We start from the raw sequence: 9,694 nt of genomic DNA, 5'->3' as shown, positions 1-9,694 counted from the left end.
AATAAAATCATCGTTTGAATTAGAATTTTAAAACGCTGAGAGGCGAAATATGTGCGGGTAATGTGCAGCGAGCGGTCTTTATTGCCAAACTGACGCCCGCCATGTGATGCAGGACTTGAATCACCCTGAACGGGCAGCTCGCTGCCACTTAATCCCACTTTATTACACAGCTACTTATGAAATCATCAATAATTCGACACAAAATATTGATTTAAAATGATTTCACTGAATATACAATGGTCCCAGAGACAGAATTGTGTCCATAGCAGCGGGCCTGTTATTCGAAGAAGAGAACTGTAGTGGACCATTTAGAAAGATTCAACCATCTGTGGATAAGATAAACCTATATGGAATATTTTGACCTTCATTCATACAAACTGTCTACGATGACCACTCTGCATAGAGATCCTCACCACGGTGCAAGTTACGATGCAGATATAACACTTCCTGTCCTCCACCATGGCAGTCCTGGTTTTGGCGGTGCAGCTCGCACATCTGAGAACCGGAAGCACTGCTCATCTTACTGTCCTGGACACACACACACACCACACACACACAACACACAGCACACAAACACAACACACACCACACAGCATTTAGCACACCGCTTGTATTTGTGTTGTTCGTGTAGTGGTATAATACTGACATCAATGAATGCGTCAAGATTTAAGAAAGAAATGCAAATTGAGTGGCTGGACAGGTGCCCGAGTAGTGAGGAACAGACTTCAGCAGAAACAGCTTTAATGTGGATTCTTTAACACTTAACGCTCTGGCAGTCTGTAGCTTCATAGCACTAACTCTCTCTCTGACAAGTAAAACGTCGCAGTCTCCATCTCCCTTTCCAGAGAGTGAACTCTCACACTTCTTGCTATATTAGAGAAGATTCATACATCACTGGGATTCAGTTCTCATTGAAGTGCACTGATCAATAGCCGTAATCTAACAGGCCTTATAAATGTGTTTAAAGATCCGACACGGTGTTTCAGCAAGGAGTAAAAAGTCCTGGTATCCGTCTGAAAAGCACGATCAGCGTATGAATTCATCAGGCCCCAAATGTCTGGTGGTCCCTGACTGCAGACCATGCGGCGGCCATGTGCAGTAGAGTAATGCTTTGATGAAGTGTAAGGAGCATGTAATTACCATGTTGTATGTGATTAAAAAGGCTTTGCACACGGCAGGTTATTTTATTATGCCGCTTTATTTAAATGTGGTCATTTACACAAGATGTGCCGTCGTGTGTGGAAATAAACATGCATTGAGATTAAAGTCCAGGCTGATCTGGGAACATGTTTAATCAGTCACTTCCAAACCGCGCTCTGAGGGGATGCTGTGGTGTTTGTGTTTTGTTTTTTTCTGTATCTTGTATTCCACCTTTTGCAGCCATCAACCAATCTGATTTCCATTTATTATTTATTTCATAACGCATGGGATCACGATCAGACTCTTTTTTGTTACACATTTCTCATGTGGTAAAGCAGTTTGATTTGAAATAGCACTTAAATTATCTGGGATTAATAAGCCCAAACTACTAATGACCTCCTGGCGGTTGATGCGTCGTCAATTGCATTTACGTCCATATATTTCCAAATGTCATCACTTCATCATCTCATCCATTAGAACACGTGTGTGAAAGGTCATAATTACCATATTAATTTTGATTTATGGTAAGAGAAAACGTGTTTTGGTGAGGTCGCAGGGACTTTTGACCTTTGACTAAACTCTAATGAGTTCATCTTCGAGTCACGTGCCTGCTTGTGCCAGATGTGCTGAATTCCCCCGCAGGCGAGATGGACGTACGCTCGCTGGGCGCTGAGCTTTTATGCTTTCCGTAAGAAAAAACACAGTGACGGTAATTAAATATGAATGTATGGTAAGTATAGATTTGTAGTAAACCGTGAAAACAATTGTGCAGTCCCGTTACAGAGTCCTCCGTCACTGTCCGCATTTAAAACTGACGCTGCAACTATTAGCATGATTGCTTTTTATTCAAACTGCATGAGCAGCAGAATACCTGGAGAAGAGACTACATCTGAAACTGGCAAGGACAGATGAGGGGGGGGGGGGCTGAACCTACTTAACCTTAGGTTTAGTAATTGTTGCAAGCATTGACCTTCTGTTCCCATAATTACGAATGCAAAACAAACTTCAAAGCCAAACCCTTCAGAATGATTATCATGCTCATGGAAGATTGGTCTTCTGGGAGCAACTCTTCAAAATCTTGTGCTGAACATTTCAGGGGCAATATTTATAAAGACATAACCGATGTAAGACGGGCCGGTGGAACTTAACGCAGGCTGCGCAGGGCAAAAACAGGGAAGTCCTGCTCGGGTGTTCTGGGCTCCCATGACACATCTACCGTTGACACCAGTGGCAGCGAACCCCCGGCCCAGCAGCGGCACACAAAGCTGGGGTAGAACATGCCATCAGTAGGAACGGAGGGGTGGTAAGGCCATCAACTTCTTCAGAAGGTAGGCCCGAAAAACCTCCAAAGATTACATGGAGCTGAAGAAGATCCACAGAGGGTTAAACAGGATGCACACTCTACAGTGAGGTAGTGTTATCCTTAAAGAGATGAAGACAGGTGAAGCATGTAAGACAAGCATGAGAACTCGTGAAGGTCCATTCAGCTTGTTCTTTTGAACTTCGTGGTGAAATGGTTCAGCAATAAGTCGCGGCTCGTGTAGAACTCTTGGCAGCAATCTCCCTGCTTATAAAAGTGATTATAAAAAGCCCACTCGTGTTCATTTGTGTTGTTTGATTCTTTAAAGTGTCAGCAGATACAAGAACCACATCCAGAACTGCTGTAGAAAACTGCAGCTCCAGGAACGGACAACGGATTGTGAAACTTCCTGTGTGAGCGTATATAGAGCTACAGCCTGAACAAATGGGAAAGGTATACAAGAGAATGCATAGTGCATATGTACCCTCGTATCTATACAAAGAAGGTGTAAATAAGGTTAGTAGGGAGAGGAGCACGACAACATCCACATATAGACGTGATGGTGGCAGAGACCGGCCCAGGTTTCTACACACAGGCTTCAGAGGAGGCAGCAGAGGGGAGTGACAAGATAAGTGTAAAACTGAAACTAAATCTAACATCCAGATAAAGACAATCATCCATAACATCGTCACAACAAAACACACTGTGAAGAGAGACGCAGAGGAAGAAAGTCAACGACACTTCCAAAACTCGAGGACACGGCAGAAGACATACGAGGGTGTGCAACCTGTGCAGGGAAGTGCATCCGTGAATGCATGGCTTTTATTTGCACCTATACATCATTGAGTTCAGTGATTATGGGCGATGGCACAGTTTTTACATAAATTAAAACATCTGACGCTCACTTTGGCAGAGACGGCCTCAAACTCTACCCATTGAAAGCTAAGTCACAAGTGTGACGGCTGCTTCCTGTAGACTTCATATTCACTACATGCAAAAAGCATGAGAAGTTTTGCGAGATCAACCTCACACCCCCCCCCCCCACCCTGTCCCTCCCAGCGTTGTCGTACTCAGATTTTCTGCAGAGGGGAAGCAGTGTTTGTCCACATTGAGTTTTTGGCAGTGATGACTACAGAGGACTTCAGGAAGCCTTCACCCGTTGTTTAACCACGGCAGAATGTCCAAAGCGGTTTGCGTCCCGGTGGCATCCTCGCCTTGGGAGGACGGTCCACTCGACACTCGTCACAAGCTGGAGAGAATCAAACACACACACATCACACCACCCACACACACCACACACACGTGTTAAAGGTCAGGCAGAGGTTGTGTGACTACGGTTAGTTTACAAAGTAATATTTAGTGTTGTCTTAAGCTGATAATTGATGTCTTTATAGAACTTCTGTATAATTGAAGAGCCTTCCCTCCATCACAGTTGGAGTTGCAAAACCATTACATTCATTGTTTACTGTAAACTTAACATTCCTGTAATTAGATTAAACAAACGCAGACTAAAGCACTCGTATGTTTACTGATGGTTTCCTTCTTTCTTCTCTCGTGTCATGCAGTCTTAACCTCTAATAGATGACAGACACATCGGACCCCCCACGTAAACCCCAGGAACAAAGAAGTCTTATCAAAACCCTTTGACATTAAATGATGTTGAATGTGAAGATAGGGGACGTAATCTTAGAGACGACTCCATAAACGTCCCTCCCACCACAGCTCATCAAAAGTACTTCTCCTCTTTACTTACACTGAACGGCTGCATCACTCTGTGTATTTTATCTTGATGTGTAATGACCCGACGTTCTCCCTTATGTGTGTGTGTGTGTGTGTGGTGTGGTGTGTGTGTGTGTGTGTGTGTGTGTTGGTGTGTTGTGTGTGTCAGTGTAAATTGTCACATTTAGCAGATGAGCCTCCCTGCACGTAATGCAGAGCCGGGAGAGGCGGGGACGCCAGGTTGCTAACGACCTCGTTAAGCCGTGTGCTAATAGGGAGCGCTTGTTTAAGAGAAGGGACGCCGCAGAGTACACTGCATAAAGGAAGGGGGGCAAGAGCAAGGAGTTCATATCACCGCAGGGTTAAAGGTTCATTCAAACAACCAGCTGGTCTTTAAAATATTAAATATATGATTTGTTGTTAAGAAGTTGTGAATACTCCTCCATTTTTCCTTACATGTATTTTGACATTTTCTCTCTTTAAGCAAAATCATTAATAAGAAAGAGGTGCTACAGATGTATAAACTTTGAAGCAGAGGCTGAGGTGTCGTATCCTCCTCCGAGCTCCACAGGCACCGACATGAACGTGGTACGATCCGTTGTCCTCATATTCGGTTTTCATCTGTTTGCAGTGAAGTCAGTGCAGAAACAACATTCATATTTAAAGAAAGTAACATTTATGTGCAATGACCGGTGCCATCTACACGTGGAGAGCAACACCATGAACTTTGAGCTGGAGAACAATATAAATATGATAGATCTAACATTGTGAAAAGGTATTTCACAGATTTTCAATGTGTGGAGATGGGTTCTACATCGCGTGCTTGATTGTTTAGTAGACCGCTGTAGCTTTATATATATATATATATATATATATAACCTGCACAGCCCTGCATCACATCCTCACCGCTGCCTCAGTGTGCTTCTGTGCTACAGTGAAAATCAATCTGAAGCATCTGCTGCTACAAGTTAAAGTATATGTTTCCCTCCAGGCTTCTGACACACGTTTTAAATAAGTTTCAATGGGAAGTTGGTGATATCGAGGAGTTTTAAACAATGTGAGGAAGAATTTACGATCTGCATTTGCACTCAAACATGGTCAGTTCTTAAGATTGATTTCAAATGAAATGAAAAACTAAGTATTCCTGGCAGTGTGCATGCTTTAAAATACTTTAATGCAGGGTTTTGCAGAATCATCCAGTGTTAAAATGATGTTGTAGTCAATGAGGTCTCCACAGCCCGGCCAGAAAAATCCGATTCACACGGAAACATTTTTCATTTTCAAATAGATCTTATTTTCCTCATACGTCCCGTCTGAATATTCTTTATTCAACCACTGTCTGTGTCTTTAGCGCCTCCGGATCAAGTCTGCTCTGATTGCAAATAAGTTCTCATGGGTGAGATCCTCAGCGGGGGGGCCGTGTGCTCTAATGAGCCTGTATGTGACCAGGAAGGGATCCACATCTGGGTTGGTCGTTAGTGGGGTGGCTTGTTTGTGTGTTTGTTGTTGCACTCCAATACCTGAAGTTGTTTTCATGATGTGTCCCTTTAAGTAGGATGTGTTCACTTCGACAGCATAAAGCAGAACGTTGATCCTTTCTGCACATAATGTTTCTGGGCGTTTAATGTTCAAAACCGTTTGTTAAATGTAAAAGAACTTGCAGCTTGTTCTCGTCTTATTCGTTCATGTCAATCAATATCCGGCAAACACTGGTGAAGTTTAAAAAAACAAAGAACCCTCCACACAGCTGTAACTTCTACCAACTCTAAAGAAAAAATAACAGATTCACCGTCATCAGTGACTTTTGATCTCATATGCTGACCCACACACACACATATCACACGACACCACACACACACACACACCACACCCACACACACCACACACTACACCACGTCAACAACCCTGAGATTGAAGCTGCCAATTGTTTCACCACGGAACTGCTGCTCAAGGGATACTGATCATCCACAACACACACCATATACACATACACACAGACAGAACATACACACAGACACACAGCACATTTTTAAGTTTCCTCTCAGGATATGAGAACATCTGTGTTAATATGCATGGTGGACAGAGAAAGAAATCATGGAACCCAGATCGAAGCAGGCAGGCGTGCTGGGCGATTGACAGTTTGATCGGATCTCACTAATGGAGGAGGAGGATGCGGATGAGGAGGAGACGGGGACATGAGGACGAAGGAGGCAGAGGCTCTGTTTGCTCCTCCAACACGTTCCACAGCTCCCAACTCTTCCAAACAAGCTCCCAGCCGGCCCTGGGCTTTTCCGTGGGCTGTGCCATGTTGTGTGTGGTGTCAGGTGTCGTGTGTGGTGTGTGTGTGTGTTGTGTGTTGTTGGTTGTGTGTGTGTGTGTGTGTGTGTGTGCACACCGTGTGTGGGTTTTGTGCCTGTGGTGTGTCAGTTGGAGAGGACCACGTTTTTAATCAGAGTTCATTTTCCCCCCCAATCTAATTAGAAGTTGAGGTGTGCAGGTTTGGAGGGGAGGAGAGTAGGGGAGGGGGGGAGAGCTGCAGGGTGATAGGGAGAATAAATCTCAATGAAAAGTGCCTTCCGTGTCGACCTGAATTCTAAGTGTGCGCATAAGAGCAGGAGAAGCTACTAACGTTGCCGTCGCCCCTCCAAGGTTAGCGCGGCAAAACAAACCAATTAGTGCTCGAAAACCTCTCCGCTCGCAGAGAGTGTGATGCAGGAAGGAACGGAGGAGCCAATGAAGACGCAGCAAGGGATGGAGAGAAGTGACTTCCACAGGTGGACTCATTATTATCTCCTGGAGAGACAGAGAGGAGGCAGAGAGGAGGGGAGACACAAGGAGAGGAAACAAGGAGAGGACAGAGGAGGAGAGGCAACAAGGAGAGGAAACAAGGAGGGACAGAAGGAAACAAGGAGGGACAGAAGGAAGGACAGAGGAGAGAGAAACACGGGAGAGGACATAGGAGGAGAGGAACAAGAAGGACGAGGAGAGAGGAAACAATGAGAGGAACAAGGAGAGGACAGGAGGAAGGAAACAAGGAGAGGAAACAAGGAGAGGAAACATGGACAGGGAAGTGGAGGGGAGGAGAGAAACAACAAGGGGACAGATAGTAAACCAGGAAGGACATAGTAGGAGATAAGGAAACAAGGAGCGGAAACAATGAGAGAAACAAGTAGAGGACATGATAGGAACAAGGAGAAGGAAACAAAATGCTTACAGCACCAGGGTATTCCCAGGCGGTCACCCATCCAAGTACTGACCCAGCCCAACTCTGCTTAGCTTCCGAGATCAGACGAGATCGGGCGTTGTCAGTGTGGTATGGCCGTAATCTGAAATAGAGCATATACACTTGCTGTTTATTGAAGGTAAAACACAATGAATTGTCTTTTCTTAATATACGCGGACAGTTCTATTCATGTCTTCATTTTGCTAATTAAGAAGGAAACAAAATGCTTACAGCACCGGGTATTCCCAGGCGGTCACCCATCCAAGTACTGACCCAGCCCAACTCTGCTTAGCTTCCGAGATCAGACGAGATCGGGCGTTGTCAGTGTGGTATGGCCGTAATCTAAATAGAGCATATACACTTGCTTTATATTGAAGGTAAAACACAATGAATTGTCTTTTCTTAATATACGCGGACAGTTCTATTCATGTCTTCATTTTGCTAATTAAGAAGGAAACAAAATGCTTACAGCACCGGGTATTCCCAGGCGGTCACCCATCCAAGTACTGACCCAGCCCAACTCTGCTTAGCTTCCGAGATCAGACGAGATCGGGCGTTGTCAGTGTGGTATGGCCGTAATCTGAAATAGAGCATATACACTTGCTGTTTATTGAAGGTAAAACACAATGAATTGTCTTTTCTTAATATACGCGGACAGTTCTATTCATGTCTTCATTTTGCTAATTAAGAAGGAAACAAAATGCTTACAGCACCGGGTATTCCCAGGCGGTCACCCATCCAAGTACTGACCCAGCCCAACTCTGCTTAGCTTCCGAGATCAGACGAGATCGGGCGTTGTCAGTGTGGTATGGCCGTAATCTGAAATAGAGCATATACACTTGCTGTTTATTGAAGGTAAAACACAATGAATTGTCTTTTCTTAATATACGCGGACAGTTCTATTCATGTCTTCATTTTGCTAATTAAGAAGGAAACAAAATGCTTACAGCACCGGGTATTCCCAGGCGGTCACCCATCCAAGTACTGACCCAGCCCAACTCTGCTTAGCTTCCGAGATCAGACGAGATCGGGCGTTGTCAGTGTGGTATGGCCGTAATCTAAAATAGAGCATATACACTTGCTGTTTATTGAAGGTAAAACACAATGAATTGTCTTTTCTTAATATACGCGGACAGTTCTATTCATGTCTTCATTTTGCTAATTAAGAAGGAAACAAAATGCTTACAGCACCGGGTATTCCCAGGCGGTCACCCATCCAAGTACTGACCCAGCCCAACTCTGCTTAGCTTCCGAGATCAGACGAGATCGGGCGTTGTCAGTGTGGTATGGCCGTAATCTAAAATAGAGCATATACACTTGCTGTTATATTGAAGGTAAAACACAATGAATTGTCTTTTCTTAATATACGCGGACAGTTCTATTCATGTCTTCATTTTGCTAATTAAGAAGGAAACAAAATGCTTACAGCACCGGGTATTCCCAGGCGGTCACCCATCCAAGTACTGACCCAGCCCAACTCTGCTTAGCTTCCGAGATCAGACGAGATCGGGCGTTGTCAGTGTGGTATGGCCGTAATCTAAAATAGAGCATATACACTTGCTGTTTATTGAAGGTAAAACACAATGAATTGTCTTTTCTTAATATACGCGGACAGTTCTATTCATGTCTTCATTTTGCTAATTAAGAAGGAAACAAAATGCTTACAGCACCGGGTATTCCCAGGCGGTCACCCATCCAAGTACTGACCCAGCCCAACTCTGCTTAGCTTCCGAGATCAGACGAGATCGGGCGTTGTCAGTGTGGTATGGCCGTAATCTAAATAGAGCATATACACTTGCTGTTATATTGAAGGTAAAACACAATGAATTGTCTTTTCTTAATATACGCGGACAGTTCTATTCATGTCTTCATTTTGCTAATTAAGAAGGAAACAAAATGCTTACAGCACCGGGTATTCCCAGGCGGTCACCCATCCAAGTACTGACCCAGCCCAACTCTGCTTAGCTTCCGAGATCAGACGAGATCGGGCGTTGTCAGTGTGGTATGGCCGTAATCTAAAATAGAGCATATACACTTGCTGTTATATTGAAGGTAAAACACAATGAATTGTCTTTTCTTAATATACGCGGACAGTTCTATTCATGTCTTCATTTTGCTAATTAAGAAGGAAACAAAATGCTTACAGCACCGGGTATTCCCAGGCGGTCACCCATCCAAGTACTGACCCAGCCCAACTCTGCTTAGCTTCCGAGATCAGACGAGATCGGGCGTTGTCAGTGTGGTATGGCCGTAATCTGAAATAGAGCATATACACTTGCTGTTTATTGAAGGTAAAACACAATGAATTGTCT

At 44.2% G+C, this 9,694-nt stretch overlaps 10 non-coding genes across 10 annotated transcripts; all 10 read right to left on the bottom strand.

Annotated features, from left to right (window-relative positions):
- Positions 1-7,366: 7,366 nt before the first annotated feature.
- Positions 7,367-7,486, bottom strand: LOC115020557 (5S ribosomal RNA). The gene has a single exon (XR_003833621.1). It is a non-coding gene; the product is annotated as a 5S ribosomal RNA (ribosomal RNA).
- A 120-nt stretch (positions 7,487-7,606) lies between these two features.
- On the bottom strand, positions 7,607-7,725 carry LOC115020555 (5S ribosomal RNA). Its single transcript, XR_003833619.1, has one exon. It is a non-coding gene; the product is annotated as a 5S ribosomal RNA (ribosomal RNA).
- Positions 7,726-7,844: 119 nt separating this feature from the next.
- Positions 7,845-7,963, bottom strand: LOC115020554 (5S ribosomal RNA). The gene has a single exon (XR_003833618.1). It is a non-coding gene; the product is annotated as a 5S ribosomal RNA (ribosomal RNA).
- Positions 7,964-8,083: 120 nt separating this feature from the next.
- Positions 8,084-8,202, bottom strand: LOC115020552 (5S ribosomal RNA). The gene has a single exon (XR_003833616.1). It is a non-coding gene; the product is annotated as a 5S ribosomal RNA (ribosomal RNA).
- Positions 8,203-8,322: 120 nt separating this feature from the next.
- On the bottom strand, positions 8,323-8,441 carry LOC115020551 (5S ribosomal RNA). The gene has a single exon (XR_003833615.1). It is a non-coding gene; the product is annotated as a 5S ribosomal RNA (ribosomal RNA).
- Positions 8,442-8,561: 120 nt separating this feature from the next.
- Positions 8,562-8,680, bottom strand: LOC115020550 (5S ribosomal RNA). The gene has a single exon (XR_003833614.1). It is a non-coding gene; the product is annotated as a 5S ribosomal RNA (ribosomal RNA).
- Positions 8,681-8,801: 121 nt separating this feature from the next.
- On the bottom strand, positions 8,802-8,920 carry LOC115020549 (5S ribosomal RNA). The gene has a single exon (XR_003833613.1). It is a non-coding gene; the product is annotated as a 5S ribosomal RNA (ribosomal RNA).
- A 120-nt stretch (positions 8,921-9,040) lies between these two features.
- LOC115020548 (5S ribosomal RNA) lies at positions 9,041-9,159 on the bottom strand. The gene has a single exon (XR_003833612.1). It is a non-coding gene; the product is annotated as a 5S ribosomal RNA (ribosomal RNA).
- A 120-nt stretch (positions 9,160-9,279) lies between these two features.
- Positions 9,280-9,398, bottom strand: LOC115020547 (5S ribosomal RNA). Its single transcript, XR_003833611.1, has one exon. It is a non-coding gene; the product is annotated as a 5S ribosomal RNA (ribosomal RNA).
- Positions 9,399-9,519: 121 nt separating this feature from the next.
- On the bottom strand, positions 9,520-9,638 carry LOC115020546 (5S ribosomal RNA). Its single transcript, XR_003833610.1, has one exon. It is a non-coding gene; the product is annotated as a 5S ribosomal RNA (ribosomal RNA).
- Between the last annotated feature and the right edge of the window lie 56 nt (positions 9,639-9,694).

This window comes from Cottoperca gobio, chromosome 15, assembly GCF_900634415.1.
Source record: "Cottoperca gobio chromosome 15, fCotGob3.1, whole genome shotgun sequence".
NCBI classification, from domain to species: Eukaryota; Metazoa; Chordata; class Actinopteri; order Perciformes; family Bovichtidae; genus Cottoperca; species Cottoperca gobio.
Note: the sequence above shows the minus strand (reverse complement) of the source record. Positions and strands in the feature narration are given on the sequence as shown.